Source organism: Lemur catta, chromosome 7 (genome assembly GCF_020740605.2).
Source record: "Lemur catta isolate mLemCat1 chromosome 7, mLemCat1.pri, whole genome shotgun sequence".
Lineage (NCBI taxonomy): Eukaryota > Metazoa > Chordata > Mammalia > Primates > Lemuridae > Lemur > Lemur catta.
In genome coordinates this window covers 45,564,582-45,583,028 of record NC_059134.1, presented here as the reverse complement: position 1 = coordinate 45,583,028, position 18,447 = coordinate 45,564,582, and the positions used below count along the sequence as shown (strand labels likewise).

The following is an 18,447-nucleotide window of genomic DNA, read 5'->3' as shown; positions in this document are numbered from 1 at the left end:
GCCAGAAGGAGGGAGAGAGATCCCTTCCCATGGAAAGCCCTTGGGAACATTTCATTAAAGAAGTAACATTTGTTACCAGTGATTGATTTGACAAATATGGACTGAGTGCCTGTTATTTGTATCTGCTCAGAATTTGCTCCGAGTGACGGACATAATGTTGAACAAGATAGACATGATTCTTGCTCTCATTTACTTAGAGTCTAGAAGGCAGAATAGCATCTAAGCAGGCAATTACAGTGTGGTTTGCTGAGGGCTGAAGCAGGACTGAATCATGAATCAGATCTAGAAGCTCACTGAAGCTGGGTGTCAGCTGGATGAGGGTTGGGGGAAGAGTAGTGCAAGCATGTTTGCGACGTCACAGATGAGACAGAGCATGATGTGTCTGAGAAAATTTAAGAGAGTCAGAACAGCCAGAACATGGAGTGGGAGGGAGGAGAACGGGGAGAAGTGAAATGGTAGAGGAAGGCAAAAATGCTTAAGCCACATAAAGGTTTCTGTACTTAAGAGGATTGGAATCCATTGAAGTGTTTAAGCTAGGGAAGGACACGATCAGATTTCTATTTTAGGAAGACCAATCTGGCTACACTGTGAAGAAAGGTTTAAAAGGCTGTGGGAGTGGAGTCAGGAAACCCATTAAGAGGAGCTGCAGTAATTCCACTAACAGGTGAAGATGGCCTTGCACAGGGTAGAGACTGTGGTTGTGGACAAAAGTGTTTAGGAAGCAGAATCTACTACCAGGCCTGGTGACTGAAGGATGGCTAGAATTGAGATATATAGGAGGAATGTGGTAAGAAGCTAAAACGAAAAGCTGATGTAAACCCAGAGTTTGTCATTTGGAAAAAAAGTTTTATTTCAGAGAGATAAAAAAGGAACTCTTCAAAAAGATAGCATAGTGCTTTATGACTTCTTGAACTGTAGAGGCATATGATCACCTTCTTGATTGCTGGATAAGATCCAGCCTTGTTTCCCCTAATAGAGAGGTTCTGTAGGGAAATAAACATAGTTTATCCTGACATGAACAAAGATAAGAAATCCTGCTTCCATCTCAGTACTAGATACTGGCCCCCGGCGACTTCCCAGACAAATCTTACCAATTTATTTCCTTCCCCACACAGACTCTATTCATAATTTTCACATTTCACTGCACACCATTCTTCTGGTTGCTAAGTTAAACACTTTGAAGTCACTTTTGACTCTTTTCCTTCATACCTTCACAACTCTTTGATCTATTTTCAAAATATATCTGGAATTAGACTACTTCACACCAATGTATTTCTACTAGATTCAAGATATATGCTCTCTTGTTTGAATTACAGCAATAGCCTTCTAACTGGTCTCTTTCTTTCTGCTTGTGCCCATCTTCCCCTACTCCAACCTGTTTTCAACACAACAGCCAGAATAATTCCCTTAAATATTAAGTCAAATCATGACACTCCTCTGATCAAACTTTCCAGTGACTGCCTTATTAGTGAAATAAAGAGCCAAAGTCATTGCAGTGGTCTTCAATGACATGCAGGAGTCTACCCCATGGCCTTCCACCCCTATTCCTCTGACTCCATCTCCTAATATTCTTAAGTTTAATTATTCCAGTCTTCTAGACACACTGACCTTCTCCTGCATCCTTATGCATGTGAGATGTGCTCCTGCCGCCACACCCTGCTACTTGCTGATTCTTCTACCTGAAATCCTCCACCTATGAGATCTGAGCAGAACAGTACTCCAGGTGTTCTTGAGACTGACCAAGTTTTCCTCCCTTTCTCACGTGTAGTTCTCAAGAATAACCATAGCATGTGCTGGGAGTGTAACATCCTGAGATAGAAAGAACCGGCTAGAGCAGCCTGGGCTCTGCTTCAGTCCCCCCAGAACAAAATGTCCTTCAAACAAAATGTCCAATCACCCAAGTGATTCATGTGACCCCAGGATGAGCGGGCTGTTTCCCAGGGTTCCTCATCTGTGGTGCAAGTGGCAGGTGAAACTCCATCCACTCCAGACAGCTTTCTGAGCTTTGGGGACTAACTCACAATGAATCCTAGGCTTCTACTGTCCATTATCACCTATCTGTAAGAAATAAATCTGCTTCATGTAACTTGTTGCGTAAGACCCAGACGAAGTTGGTAACTAGTATAAAGTGAGCCTGCTTCACAACCTGCAGACCCTGTTTCCCTCCCAGTTCAAGTCTTTACTCGGGCATCAGTCTCTCTGGAGGCCACCTCCCGACATTGCATTGCATCCCAACTGAATTGCATTTCTACTTCCCCTCCCCACACACTTCCTATTTTCTTTCCAGACATTATTTTCTTCTTATCACCATGTAACATATTATATTATGTATTTTATATATTTATCTTGCTTATTGTCTGTCTCAGGGTTTTTTTTTCTGTTGAGTTCACTATTCAGTGCCTAGAACAATGCCTAGCACATAGTAGGTCCCCAATAAATATTTGTTGAATGAATTAAAGGACTGTTCCCTCTAACTAGAGTATCCCTTCTATTTTCATTTTCTGTCTAATCTTATACTAACACTAATCCTAACCATTTTTAAGGTTCCAAGAGCACTTCCCTTCATGAAGACCATCATGATTGCAGATACTAAAATTAATTGGCTCCTCTGAACTCCCTATTACTATCTCTGTACCTCTCTCAGACACCCTGTACACCACGTGATAGCAATGTGGGCATACTTAAGGGAGCAGAGTTTGAAACATCTATTCTCCAGTTCATTCCAGTGCCTACCTTTGTCCATTTAACTTGCTAAGCAGAGAGGGAATTACTCACTTCATTGATTCTACCTCAGAAAACTGACCAGGCAGTCAATGTAGTCTTTGAGGCCATCCTTAGGTGCTTGACCTTGACCCTTAGCCATGTTCTACAACTCAGCCTCCCAACCCAATATCAGAGCTCAGCAGCAGATGCTTTTGTGGCTATTTAAAAAGGTGGTAGTTTGACTCTCATTCTTTTCTTTTTCCTCTTATGAGCAGAGTATGGAGATCTGTGTTCAAATTCTTGTTCTGTGTCTTCCTAGCACTGTGACTTGGAAAAAATCACTTAAATTATAGAAAATTCAGTTTAATCATCTGCTAAATGGGGATCCTTATCTTTCAAGGGTGACTTGAGAAATAAATGTTATAGAAAAGTCCTAAGTACGTCACACAGAGTCTGGCACAAGATGCTTCATAAATAGTAGCTGTATCAAAATGTAAATCATAATAACCTTTATTGGTTACTACATTTTGTGGCAAAGACTTTGGAGAATAAAAGCAAGTCAAAGTAGAGCTCTCAGGCCGTCATCATTCAGGTTTCTTTCCTGATTTTTCTTTGTGCTTTGTTTGCAACAGACACCAAGTGGCACACAGGCAAATTTGAGCTTTCTTCATTTTAAAATTAAATCACAATGTTTAGGGCATTGTTAATGTACTGTATATTGAACTAAGTGGGGGCAATAATGACAATTTGTATTTATTTGGCAGTTTTCAAAATATTTTTTGCATGTATCAGATGTGTGCATCAACACTGCAAGATAGACATGGACAACAAAAATTGGTATATATAAAGAAAGAAACTTGAGACGTAGACAGATTAAGTAGATTTTCCAAGATCACAGAGATAATGAAAATCAAAAGTGAGCAAGAACTTCTAATGCCAAAACTAATATTATACTATATCATTGTTCTTGTTCTTCTTGTTATACTACATCATTATTATAACATCATTATAACATCTTCTTGTTATACTGTATCATTATTCTCTGGAAATAAGGAATCCCTGAGCAGTATTGCTGTATCACCTTTTAAAAATTATTCTAAATAAGAGATAAAGTTCAGGAAAACAAACTAGTAAGGAGATTGGATCTTTCCTGGAAAGTTCTATGTTTCTGTTCCCTCAAATAATGCCTGCTAGTGGTGTCCCAGGCCGGGGCTCAGGTATGTACAGAAGGGACTGACCAACAACAAGAGCTTCACTACTAAAGGATATACATGTTTGTGCACAGTTTGCTGAATCGCTTGTTGTCATTGGGCATCTGGAAACAACTGGCCTATTTGAGCAGCATTAGAATCTTGTAGAAGTGCCTGGTGCCTGTTTTCTCTTGTCACTCAAAGATTCAAATGATTGCAAATTAAAAAATGACAACAACAGCAACAAAACAAACAAACAAAATGAAGGAAGAAAACAAATGGAAGTTTAACTTTTGTAATTTCTTCTTAAGTCATTTCGATGCATGTATTTTTATATTTGTTTAGCATTCCTGAGGCATCAGGGAGTCAATTCAGAGAAATTCAAGTTTGTGTTCTGCCTGCACTATTTCACTGACTTTTCAGCCTTCTTCCTTCATCAGAGAGAGAAGCTTATGGCTGAGCTTTCACCATCAGGTAGCTGAGAGAGCTCAGTTGAAATGTGTGCTAACAAAGTAGGGACTTTTACAAAATGCTTTACTTTTATAAAACCCAATGAACTGAGAGCTATTTCTACTATAGATGAAGAAACTAAGAAAATCAAGGTTATTGTCAATAGCTGGAAAGCTTAGCGTTTTTTGAAGGGGAGAGGTAGGGGTGGTTGGTATCCACATTTAAAAGAGATACTTTTTAATACATTAGACTGAATATTTATAGTTATGGGGAAGATACTGGTGAATTAAGGAATTCTCTGGCCTCTTGGCTCTTCAGGCTTAGGTCTCTGTTTTTCTCCACTCCCTTTCTAACTCCACACATACCTGAAGGCACATCACTTTGTGGTAGAGAGTGCACCTGGACTACTAAGAGCAGCAGAGTATAGAGGATAAGAGCACAGATTCTGGAAGAAGACCAGAGATTAGAATCACAACTCTGCCACTTAATAGCTGTTCATCATACCAGCAAGTTAATTAAACCCTCTGTGCCTGGCAAAATGTGTATTTTTTTCCCCAGCTATTTTTTTAAAAATTTTTTCTATTTCAGCATATTACCGGGTTACAAATGTTTAGGTTACATATATTGCCTTTGCCCCTCCTGAGTCAGAGCTTCAAGCGTGTCCATTCCCCAGACAGTGCACACCGCACTGATTACGTGAGACAAAGTGATTTTAAAAATAGTATCTATCTGATAGATATAAAAGAAGGTTAAATGAGCTTCTACTTACAAAGCATTTGGTAAAATAAATTGGCTTATGTTACCTGGTCCCTGACCCAAGTTCTGTTGCTAATGATCTGATTTGTTTCTTCACCTTCCAAATATAAAGATCGGAGAGAAGTGTGTTGCCAGGCAGCAGCATTAGCTAGTGCAAATGTGCCTACTGTGCTCTTTGAGGAATAAAAGGGAGGCTGAAACTTAGTGATTAAAGCAAAGAGAAGTAGGATATGAGGTAAGAGAGATAGGCAGGGTTAAATAATGTAGGGCTTTGGAGTGATTTCATCAGAGAAATATTATGATCTGATTTACAGTTTAAAAACTTTACTTTGCTATGTGGCAAATGGAACAAGAGTGGGAAAGCGGGGAAACATAGGAGATACTGTGATAGAATGCTGAGAGATGATGGTAGCTTAGTCCAGGGTAGGATTCTGAGAATCTTTTGAAAGCAGAGGGAGTAGGATGTGCTAATGGATTGGATATGGAGTATTAGGGAAAATGAAGAATAAGGGATAAGTCCAGGTTTTCAGTTTAAGCAACTAGATGGATTAGAGTGCATTAGTTGAGAACCGAGAAATAGGTTGGTGGGGTGGGGAATCAAAAATGCTGTTTGACCTGTTAAACAGGAAGGTAAGTTAGTGGCTAATGGAATAGACCAGGAAACAGATATTGGTGACTGTTTAGGGTGACAGCAGTAGAGATGGTGGGAAGTGTTCAGATGCAGGACGCTTTTTGAAAGAAGAACTGACAGGACCTGCTGATTGGTTGGAACTGTTTCAAACTCTCTGTAGAGCTTCTGATCACTCCTTTAAGATATTGTTCTCTAGGGTTCTGCATTTAGCCACCTGTATTCTATACCCTTTCCAAGTCTTCAAGTACCTTATACATGAGGACTCCCTGACACTAATACAGTGCCAGGTATTGTTTTTACTGTTAAGCAGATATTGACTCAATTAATTTTTATAACAACCCAATGATATACGTATATATTATTTTATTAGAGAATTAGGTGAAGTATTTTATACTTTGAATTATTCAAAGTATTCGAATTATTGTATAATTATGAAGTAATTTATACAATGTCACAAAGCTAGTAACTGGCAGAATTGGGATTTAAAGCCAAACAGTCTTTTTCCAGAGTTCTGCGTATAAGCAGGATGCTTTACAGGCTCTGTAACCTAAATCCAATTGAACTCTGAGGCACTTCCGAGTTGTTTACGTTACTTTAACATCTGATGAAAACCTGAATTCATCCTGTTTCTTATCCAACTTGGAACACCCTCCTGTATTCCCTGTATTCATTTTTTTTTTCCAGCCATATTCCTACCACCTTAACTAGGGTTCTCAGAATTTCCTAATTATTTGTTTGTATATTTATATTAATATTTCTGGATTCAGCATCAAAGTCAAAAAATTAAAAGATTTTAAAATAAAAAAATCCCTCCCTCTCCTGACTCCAGCCACTCAATGTTTCTCCCTCGAGGCAGCCATTCTTAAGAGAGATATTCAATATACTAATTTTACCATTTTTTCAAGACATATTAGATTCATTGATAAATATTCATATAAACATATAAATGTCATACCATAAATGGTAGCATGCACACATACTGTTTTACATCTTGCTTTTAACACTATATTGTAGAGCTTGGAGATCTTTGCATATGGAAATGTTACATTATTTTACTGGCTATATTGTATTCTCTTATATGGACATATCGTCATCTATTTAGTCCCAGGGTGCCTTATAATTTCTTGCTTGGGTTACTACAACAGTCTCTTAACAGATTTTACTGCCCCTCAATCTTGTCCTGCTCTAATCTATGTATTTCCCAACATAGATATATAGAAAGTAGTCTTTCTAATGCAGAAACTGGAGTTTGTTAGTCAATCAAAACCACTTATTTGCTTCCATTCAATTCTTTTTTTTTTTGAGACAGAGTCTCACTTTGTTGCCCAGGCTAGAGTGAGTGCCGTGGCGTCAGCCTAGCTCACAGCAACCTCACACTCCTGAGCTTAAGCGATCCTACTGCCTCAGCCTCCCGAGTAGCTGGGACTACAGGCATGTGCCACCATGCCCGGCTAATTTTTTTTGCTATATATATTTTTAGTTGGCCAGATAATTTCTTTCTATTTTTAGTAGAGACGGGGTCTCACTCAGGCTGGTCTCGAACTCCTGACCTCGAGCGATCCGCCCGCCTCGGCCTCCCAGAGGGCTAGGATTACAGGCGTGAGCCACCGCGCCCGGCCCTAATTCTTAACGAAATTATATGCTAAATACTTTGTTCTGACCTTCAAGACCTTTTTTATTCTGGCCTCAATTTACTTTGATTCTTACCCATTACACTCATATTCAGAACTTCTTACAGCCACAAAATAAACTCTTCCCTCTTATATATTAATATATACATCTGGGCCTCTACACATTTCGTTCTATATACCTGTAACATACTTTCCCTCAATTTGTGTGTTCTCTAGGACTCATCTCTGCCCAGAAATTGTTCATGATTCTCCTCTAGTCCAGAATTAAGTTCTGCTTTATTTTTTATGCTACCAGTACTGGTTTTTATCATATACTAAATACCCTGTACAGAAATTTCCTTTTTACATGTCTATCTCTATCCTGGATTTAAGGCTCTGTTTGCTCTCCTGTAGCACTGGTGGTGATCTAGTGCACTGGTGGGTTTCTGGCACACTGCGGGCTTCCTAGGGACAAGGATTCTGTGTGGTTCACAGATGTAGCCCTTACACGTAGCACAGCACCTGACTTGTAATTGGCACTATTACTATATGTTGAGTACACGAATGGAGCCAGATAGGTGACAGGATGCCTCAAAGAGTGTCACCAAATGCCAGGTCTGGTCCTCAGATTGTCAAATCAGTTTACTAGAGAAATGACACTTACTTAAACAAAACTAAATAACAATGCCAATTTACAACAGAATGCGTCAGGTGGACCAGACAATCTCATTAAGCAATCTTAAGTGTTTTCACCACCTAATAAAACTACATGGGAAAAATTACACTCCAGTCATGATGGAGTAAGCACACTCCACTCTGTTTTTGCCACTGAATGCAGTTAAAAACCCTGGACAGAACTGGGGCAGCTAGCTGAAAACTCAGAAAAGTAAATGGTAACAAGCGACGAGGGAAGGAAAACAGAATTCAAAACACCACTGAATTATGCATGAGTGGTTTTGGATCTTTTTTCCTTCACCATCTCCAGACTTGGACTCAAAGGCGGCCCAAAACATGGAACTGTGCACCCTGTGCAGGCAGGCAGAAAGAGTTCCAAGAGACGCCCTCTATTTCTGATATGAGGAGTAGGAAGAGGCACAGTACAAGTCAGATGGAGTGGAGGAAATTTTATTTTTGTTTGTTTTTTTTCTTCCCATCCAAGCCCCCAGACAGCCCTGCCAGGGTGATCACAGCAGGTGGTAGTGGCAGATAAAGTCATGACTGGGTAGGCACCTCTAACTCTAAGGGTGGGAACCTTTCTCTGTGACCAAAGGAACTATGTCCCAAGAGTGTGGGGAAATTCTCTGTTGGTTTGTTCCTTTCTCTAGCCTCCCTCCACTTGGCTTCCATGGCAACCTGGTCTCAGAAACAGAACGTGTGATTCAGAGATAAATACTAAAGTTTCAGATTTCTAGCCAAAGGACCAAGAGGTGGGTGGGAGAAGCTGGAAAGGCTCAGGGAGATAGCAGAGAAGGGGGAGCTAAGAAAGTGATCCCATAACATTGAGCATGAACTCCTGGGCTCCCCCTGAGTTGTGCAGACATAGATTTGACCCTAGTCAGCATGCCAAAGTCTGGGGACCTGGACTGTGGAATAAAACACTGCCTAGGTCCAAGATTAGCCACTTGGTGAGGCACGTATGTGATAAACTTCGATAGCATTGCAAGGACTTTGAAAATTGAAGTGATAATGGAGCCACAGTCCATAAAAGGTGGATATGAACTTGTAGACTGAAGCTAACCAGGTTGGCTGCCTGCTTAAAAAAAAAAAAAAATCAATATTATCCATAAGATTCAAATAGCACCAAAAATTACATAACATTATATATGAAATGTCCAGAATTATGAGATGATAATGAGAGTAAGATAACTGTATATGATCATTTGGAAGTGATGTAAAGATCCCATAAACTTTTACTGATCTTATGGCTACATTTCCAAACTGTTCACACAGTCTTTCTCCAAATGTCCTAACAGAACTCACAGAGTTATATTCAATCCTTTGTTCTTGCTGCTTTGGCCCTAGAGGGAATTTCGGGCTCATTAATTTATTTATTTGTTGACTCATTCAGAGATTAAGTCATTGATTAAAAAGACATTTATTGAGCACTTACTGCATGTCAGACACTGTGCTGGATGCTGGTGACACAAACATGAGTAAGATAGTATCTCTGTCCTCTAAATAAAAATGACCAACATCACATAAGGGACAGGTTCAGCGATAGCATCCTGTGGGGGCCTATGGAGTTTCATCTCATTAGACAAACTTTCAAGTCTTGAGCACACATAATAAAATGGTTCATTTATCCAGACTTCTTTTCTTATCCACTAAATGGTAGGAAAGAGGGCATGTTAATTAGTTGGCATGTTAATGCACCAAAGAACTGGACTTAAATTCAGCAGTGTCTACTTCGTTCAAGGATTATTTTGAAGGGTCTACTGTGAGCCAGGCCTAACCTAGGCATGAAGTTTTGTGCCAACCCAAACTTACCAGCTGCTCTCAAGCTGGATCTGCCGAGGAAATGGAAGCAGGGAAGAGCTGCTCTTGCTTCTATTTTTCTTTATTCAAAACTGGATGCTTGATATAGGCCACTTACCATTCAGTCCTAATTTTAGTATTGTTTAATCAAATCAAAAGCTTCCAAAAGGATTAGCAAAAACTGAAGCCCTCAAATCTGTGATTACGATTTAATTTTACAGCCCTCAAAACATGTTCTGTAATTCATCTGGGGAACTGGAACTTTGAAGCTTAGTAGCTGTTAAACAAAGGGAAATCAGACTGTCTTAACAATACAGAATCAAAGAATGTCTGAGATGCAAGGGATTTTAGAAAGTATCTAGTCTAGAAGCTGCAAAAAGGAGGCCCTTGGGCTGAATTTGGCCTTTAGATATGTTTTGTTTGGCCTAAATGCTATTTTTTGGTAATTTCACATGAAAAATCATATAGACTCTCTTGAAAAATCAGATGTCTGTGGCACTGGCTCCACATTCTCACAGGGCAAAGGCTGACCTTCTTCTACCTTTTACATCACCTCGCTGGACCCTGTCTCATCTGGGATTGTGACCTCCTAATTTGGTCCAATAAACTCATTTTACTGATGAGAAAAATAAGGCCAAGAGAAGAGAAAGGATATCCCTAAAGTCATACCTTTAGTTAGTGGCAGCTGGCCCCTGACCCCTTGTCTCCTAAATCTTGAGTAGTGCTATTTTCATTATGAGAGGCAAAGTAAGAATGATTTGAAAATGTTTTCAGCAAGTTAACTCACAATCATAGAGTAATGAAACAGGCAACAGTTTATTTAAGAAAAAAAAAAATCTCAAGTTAATTCTTTGTGTTAGCCCATATTCTAGGGTACTAAAATGCTTTCAGATCGTCCTCATTATTTCTTCTCTACCCACCAGTAAGGGAAGGACAGTAAAAGGAAGGAGGAGATAAGGGAAGGATTCAAGCATTTTCTAGGAAGGTGATTACAAATCTAGAAAATGCTATTGGATAACATACTGTAACATTGTGACAACAAAAACTGCAGTCAAACAAATTCTCCCTAATCTCGTTTGTTTTCTGAACCTGCTCATTCCTTATGCAAATGGCAAGTGAATTCCAGTTACACACAGTGGAATATACACTAATATTTTTTTCTGCCGTGGTAGAAGGGCAGAGCATTCCCTCAAGACAGAATTAACCTTTTGCCATTACATGCTCCCACAGAAATGTGTTTATACCTCTATCACAACACTTAATACTTTCTGCCATGCATTAGCATTATCTGTGCTTGTCTGTGCCTACCAGAGAGTATGATTTTCCTGAAGGCTGAAACTGTCTTGTTCATTCTGGATCCTCCGTAGTTCCTAACACTGTGGCTTAGCGTGGGCAATCCATTCCTTCACTGACCATTTCCTAAATGCCGATTTTGTGGAAAAGACTCTAAACATATCATGGGATTCAGAGATTAGTTCAGAGTAGACAATCAGCTCTATGCGCATCAGGTACACATTGCTCTTGTTTATCATTGTATTTCCAGCACCCAGAACAGTGCTCAACATTGTCAATATGTGGACGGATAGATGGTATGAATGATGGATGAACATGGAATAGACTTACTGTGTGGAACCTAACATGTAGTGGGCCAGACGGAGAAAATAATGTTACAATGAAGATGCAGGGATCTTCTCGGGAACATAGATTAGGATTAATGAAATAAAGTACTAGTTATATGATTTAGGACTCGGACCAGAGACTAGTAATGGAAAGAAGGAAAAAAGAGTCTATAAAATGGCTGGAGTAACTGATGACATCGCTTAAGTCACACATCCTCTGGCCTAACACCGTATGTGTCTATTCTTTGTCAGGCAGCATGGCAACACTGGGAACTCAGAGCTGCATCCACATGTCTGTAGAGATAGCAGTTCCTAATATCTGCGGAGTCTCCAATTTATAACTGTGCCTGAAATACAGGCAGTTGACCTCTAAATGCTCATATTGAAATGCAAATGAACACAGCAGCTGCAGAAAGAAGAGGCTCCTTCAGGGAGCTTCAGAAACTCAACAGGGATTGTACACTTCTACGCGTGAGCACCAAATTTTAAATTTAAATGATTCACCATGAACAGCCGGTTGGCAGCCCTCTGATGGATATGTTATTTCAGATAGCATCTCTCTTTCATTCACATTACAGTATTTTGAGGAACTTCCATATGGTGTGTAAATGAAGGAAGAGTTCCACTGGGATATGAGGGCTGGTGGTAAAGATATTATTTAAAACATTGTGTGGCAAAAACCATGGTATTAGAGTCTTCCTACTATATGCGAACACCAACCTCCTAGACCGGACCTGTCCCGCTTGGCCCTGTCTGTTCATCTTCATTGTCACCATTCTTTTCCATGCATTTATATTTTAACAGTGTTTTATAATATTTTCTTAAGATAGAGCTTACCCATCTCTACTTGCTTAGCTACCTATCATGCTTTAAAACATGGTCTAACGGTCACTTTAGTGTGTATTCTTGATAGAGACTCCCAGGTAGAATTGTATGATTCTTTTTCAGAGATTTCCCATTTTGAAACTAAGAAAAATAATACCTTCTTGTAGAGTTGTGAGAATTACAGACAATACATATAGAAATCATGACCCACACAGGTACTAAATAATTAAAAGCTTGCTGTGATTATTGCATACCTAGTACAATTTACATATACAAAATCACTAGATTAGTATGAGATATTTGTAAAATTAGCACTGTCCACCTTTGAGAATGACAACTCTTATTTATTCATAAAATGTTCTCAAGTCTATGCTTCTGACAATAAGTGATGCAAAAAATTTAAGTCTCATTAAGATTTTTACTTCTAATTAAAAATAATAAGGGTGCTAAATAAGAATCCCTTCTCTTATAATAAGCACTGTAATTGAAATGAAGTAGAAGATTGCAAAAATGAAATACGTTGCCGTATACAAACCTTCTGCAAAGAATTCAACCATAAAATGCAGAGTTCACAAATTGTACACATGGGAGATTAATTATCATCTCTAATACAAGAGATTTGATTAAGGTAGAAAGTAGATTTGTAAAAGATGATGGACTTTGGATCATTTTCATCAAAAAGTATTTATGAAGCTCCCTCTTATGAGTATGGTAGTCACTGTACCAATAAACTTATGTGTTATGGATATCATTTTAAAATCCTAACAGTGTTACTATCGACCATGACAACCATTATTTTCTACAAACCATTTTATTCTGAGTTAGTTGTTAATGGAGAAGAGATAGGAGAAGAAAATATCCCACAGATGCTAGATGCTAGATGCTTTGCATTTGTGAAATCATTTAACCCTCACAGCAGACATACAAGCTAAGCATTATTTTCTGTCCTTATTTAGATGACAGAATTTGGGCTCAGATAGTTAGAATGAAATGTCGAATGGCATAAAGCTAAATTGCAGCAAAGAAAAATTTCAAACCTGGTTCCATCTGACGCTATAGACTGTCCTTTTTGCAGTAAACCGGTATCTCCCCTAACTTCTTATAAACATAATAAGGTCGCTCTTATCAATGTCATTTTCCTTCACTTGAAAATGGGAGTAATCATCTCCACTAACTTCTGAGAGTAGTACTAGAGGAGCAAATGAGAGATTATACGTAAAATATTTTGATTAACAATAATGGTTAATATTTATTGAAAAATTACTGATATTCTAACTTAACCATATAAAACCCCTGTGAGTAGATACTACCGTGAGCCTAATTTTTTATATAAGAAAACTGAGTTTCATTTATGTTGAACAATTTTTCTAAGGACAAACAGATTGAAAACACATCAAATTATAAAGCATTGCTAGTCGCTGAAATGAAAACTCTAGTACTCTATTAACATAGAGAATAATGGAAGAGTAAAAAACCATTTTCTGAAACATTAATTTTCTTATCTCCTATACTCAGTACCAACTTACTTCCAACATACATATCATCAGTGCACCAGAGAGATGCAACACACCTGGGTCTTTTTCAATGGACTGGCATTTATTACTGTGTGTCAGAGACAAGATCCAATAACATGGAAACCACTAAATTACATATCTTTGAGACTATTCATTGAGAGACTGATTTTTCCTGCTTCACATAATTCTGCAAAGTTCCAAAGGTGGGCATTATCTCAAACTAATGTTTTGCATTGACAGAAGGTAATACAACACAATAAAATAAATTATTTTAGAGGCTTGGATTCAAATTATAGTTCTTAATTTGTCAGTCATATGTCCTTGTCAGGGCAAGCCAAACTTCTTTGAGACTTTGTTTTCTCATGTGTAAAATAACAACAATAATATCTGAGGATCAAGAGAGAGCAAATGAATGAAAGAACAAGAGAAAACTATGAGCCATTTTACAATTATAACAGAGTAATATTATTTTATAATCTATAGATATGAGGGTAAGCTATACTAGTTCTCCAAGGAAATCTGAGCTTGGTTCATGCTAGTTCAACATCTGATTACAGTGAAGCAGCTCAGAACTGAGATATTACTGTCCTTTGAAAAGAATTTCCGTGTCTTAGATCTAGTTAGTGTCAGAGGTTAAGGTGGGACCTGCCCTTGAGTACATTAAGTGTGGCCAATCTCCAGATGTTTCCGCCATGTGTCTGAAATACTTTTTCCTGATTAATTTCCAATATTAATCCATTTCTTAAAATAATTAGAGTGAAAAGCCATAGAGCTAAAGAAAATAAATTATTCACAAAGACATTTCAACTGTATACAACCTCTAATCTAAGAGGAATATCTTATAAGATATTGTCATGTTTAAAAAGAAATAATAAAGATAAGCAACTGCTTAAATACACTATCCACTTTACCATTATGAATGTGCATTGATTTCATTATGACTTGGACATCAATCCCTTTGATTCATGGGATCACCAGCTCAGCACAAGGCTCTGAACTGCATGCTGGGGGGACCAACAGAGCGGAGAGGAACATCTGCCTCCTGACACCTGTTTTTTTAATCATAATGGAATATACATTAATTTATTCATTCAACAAGTATGTATTGAGCATCAACTACATGCCAGAGCTGTTCTAGTCAATAGAGTTTTCAGCAAATATTTGTTAAGCATCTGATATGTTCTAAAATCTTTAAAGTTGCCTAATAGCAGCAGAGAAATTAATCTCAGGTATACTGTTGAGCTTATTTATAGTCATAGAGCCTGAGATATGAAACTGTTTTGCAACTTACTAGCTGTATAATCTTGCACAAGTCACTTACCTTCTCTAAACACTGTTTTTTTCCATTTTTATTAAAAGGACACTAATAGTAACTACTTCATAAGATGGATAGGAGCATAAAATAAGATAGTGTAGAAAAAATGTGGGTAAGAATAGAGCCTAGCAAGCAACTGCTTATTAAATGTTAATTATGATAATCATGGTGATAATGAGACCACTTATATTATCCCCAATTATTGAATTAAGCTGTAATTCATAATTGGCTGCATAGAATACAAATATTTTTCCTAACTTTGATGAACTCTTCATTTTACCTAGATTCTAGAAGGCTGTATAATTCTTTCATTAGGGAAGTTGAAGTATTCTTATCCTCATGCATTCTCCATTCCCTTACTGTCAGGCAATGGGAATATAACCCAGGATCAGCAAATTGGAAGCTCTATCCCAGGAATCTAGAAAAGGTAAAGTTAAGCAAAAGAATGGCTGATATTTATTTGCAATGAATTTTGAGATAAGGTCCAAATGCAGTTACTGCTAAAAGCTGACTTTCCTGTTTCCTGGAAGCCTGGGAGCTGGTCCAGGTTTCCAAACTTGGTCTTCCAGCCACCACTACATCTTGAGAGGCTCCAACATTCTTATAAATAATGATGTTTATTTATATTTATTTATTTTACTTAAAAGAGTCAAGCTAAAATTGATTTCCAGTGACTTCAAACAAGACCCCTATCATGAGTCAAAATAATTTTTTGGAAAAGCCATTTATTGTCAACTGGATAACTATTTACTAATTATTTAAGTTCTAATTCAACTATTATTTTTTATAATTATTAGTGGTTTGGCTTTATTCAGAGTTCCATGGGTTTGTACGAGTACTTACTGTCCAACAGAGGCAAATTATTTAATTTTATGTCACAGTAGAACCCTGGACCAAAAGATTTCCTGAACTGACTGTGAGAAAGCAAATGCAGACATCAAATTCAATTCACTACTGCCTTCCCTCATCTGGGATAGCAGATGCCTTGTACCCAGGAAGCTGATTTTTCAAGGGAGAATACTCTCCAATTACCTGTGACTATTTGAATCTGGCAGTTCAGTTTAGAGAAAGAATCACTAGACAAATATCTTCCCTCTCTTGTCTGCTGAATGAGCTTAATTAAATTGCCTGAGAGCATAAAAGGAAATCCTGGACCATGCCTACTTCTGTACCTCCACCAAGGAAACTCAGAAACATGGGAGAAAGGAAGAATGGCAACAGGGAAATTGATATAAGAAACTAAAAATTGTCGGGCGTGGTGGCTCTCGCCTATAATCCTAGCACTCTGGGAGGCTGAGGCGGGTGGATCACTCGAGGTCAGGAGTTCAAGACCAGCCTGAGCAAGAGCGAGACCCCGTCTCTACTAAAAATAGAAATAAATTATCTGGACAACTAAAAATATATAGAGAAAAAATTAGCCGGGCATGGTGGCACATGCCTGTAGTCCCAGCTACTCGGGAGGCTGAGGCAGGAGGATCGATCGCTCAAGCCCAGGAGTTTGAGGTTGCTGTGAGCTAGGCTGACACCACGGCACTCACTCTAGCCTTGGCAACAAAGTGAGACTCTGTCTCAAAAAAAAAAAAAAAAAAAAAAAAGAAAGAAACTAAAAATTTCAGGCATCAAGAGAGCCCGTACTGCAGAAAACTTGCTATGTGCTTTTTAGACAATCTATTAAAACATCAATTTTGTTTTCCAAATCTTTCCATATGATGTCCAATAAAAGCTGGTTACTCAGGGGTTTTTAAATATCCCTCTTTTGTGGTGATTTGCTATATGTCAGACTTTTCCGTTTTCCTCTGTGCTAGAAACAGAGGTGAGGTTTTGACAGTACTAAGATGGTACTAATTGCTGGGGGATCTAGGAATATAGAGTCCTATAAACCTCTAGCCACTCCTCTGCAGAAGGGTGACTAATAAGATACAGTCTTATCAAACAATGACCTATATCTCAAACATAAAATTTAAATTTTTTAAATTATTCAAACCATGGTCCTTTGGAATGAAGTAAAATGAAATTCAAAATCAAAGCTATTACCCCAGCCTCAGATTCAAATCTTACACTAGTAAGATTGGGTGGCTCTACAGGGGACAGATTGAAGAGCTCAAGAGTGTCAAAGATCTGGAGAGTTAGGCTTTCTAATGTACAGGCAAGTCAGTTTATTACCCCGGCCTCACTCAGAGAGGAGGGAACAAACTGGCCAGCCCTGCTCTCAGAAGAGACTGCCCCGCCAAAGCTTATTTCTATAGCAGGACTGCATGAGGAAAGAGAAAAGGGCATAACCTGTGTCTCTGACTTTTGAATCCACAGTGACCCTGCACTCTATCAAAGGTGGCCTCGTCAGCATCCTGGAACTGAGCCAAATTATTACTCAAAAGAGTAGTTCTTCTAAGGAAAATTTCTTAGAAAAAAAGTATTAGGTGGATTCCTTTCTCTAGGAGTCTGTTTGATATTTTCTAAAGTTTTTTAAAAAATTTTAAATTATTATGGGTACGTAATAGTGGTATTATATATCTTTATAGGGTACATGTGATGTATTGATACAGGCATACAATGTGAATTAATCAAATCAGGGTAATTGGGGTATTCAACACCTCAGGCACTTAACATTTCTTTGTGTTAGGAACATTCCAGTTCCACTCTTTCAGTTAATGTTAACAAATTATTAAGCACTAGCATCATGCTGGCATTATCCTAGAGAACGATGGGCATGGTGTGGCCATGCACTTTACTCCTAAGGTGCTGTGACCTAGAGGGAATATTTAATTGGTATTATTAAAAGTAGTAAAACTAAAAGAAAACAAAAATGCAAACAAAAATCAAACTCTTCCCAGAAGAGTTTTTAGCTTAGGGCAAAGGAAAATGCTATGATGATGACTCCAGTGCCACCGTCCAGGAAAAACACAGAAATGCCAGGTAGAATTCAGAGGCAGCAGGCACTGAGCACTAGAAATGTCCCCAAAATAGAGCAGCTTATTTTTAACCAGGTGTGCTCACACTAAACTTTCACAGACATACTTGGCCAATACTTCTAACAGCTCTGTATGGTAATAACAGCCTTTATAGGTTAGACCAGGTATAGAGAGATTTAACAACTTGCCCAAGATTTCAGAGACAGAAAATGGCAGAGAATTAATATTGCTAAACACGGCTTTTTATATGCCATGGGTTACATAGCCAAAGCATGAATAAGGTGTTTTCACCACAAAACATTTTTGAATGTTGTTTTTATATTTTGCTAGAATTTCCCAGAGCAACATATGCTAATTAAAGTAGAATACGCAAAACATTCTAACCTGGAAACTTTGTGACAACAAGAATTAGAGTTTGTCCTTAGTTTATAAATGTACAAACCTCTTGTG

At 38.2% G+C, this 18,447-nt stretch overlaps 1 protein-coding gene and 1 long non-coding RNA gene across 9 annotated transcripts in view; one reads left to right on the top strand and one right to left on the bottom strand.

Moving 5' to 3' along the window:
* The window catches only part of GRM5 (glutamate metabotropic receptor 5), a 472,602-nt gene that overhangs the window by 99,702 nt on the left and 354,453 nt on the right, over positions 1-18,447 (bottom strand). The window lies entirely within an intron of this gene.
* The window catches only part of LOC123642240, a 192,582-nt gene that overhangs the window by 95,683 nt on the left and 78,452 nt on the right, over positions 1-18,447 (top strand). The window lies entirely within an intron of this gene.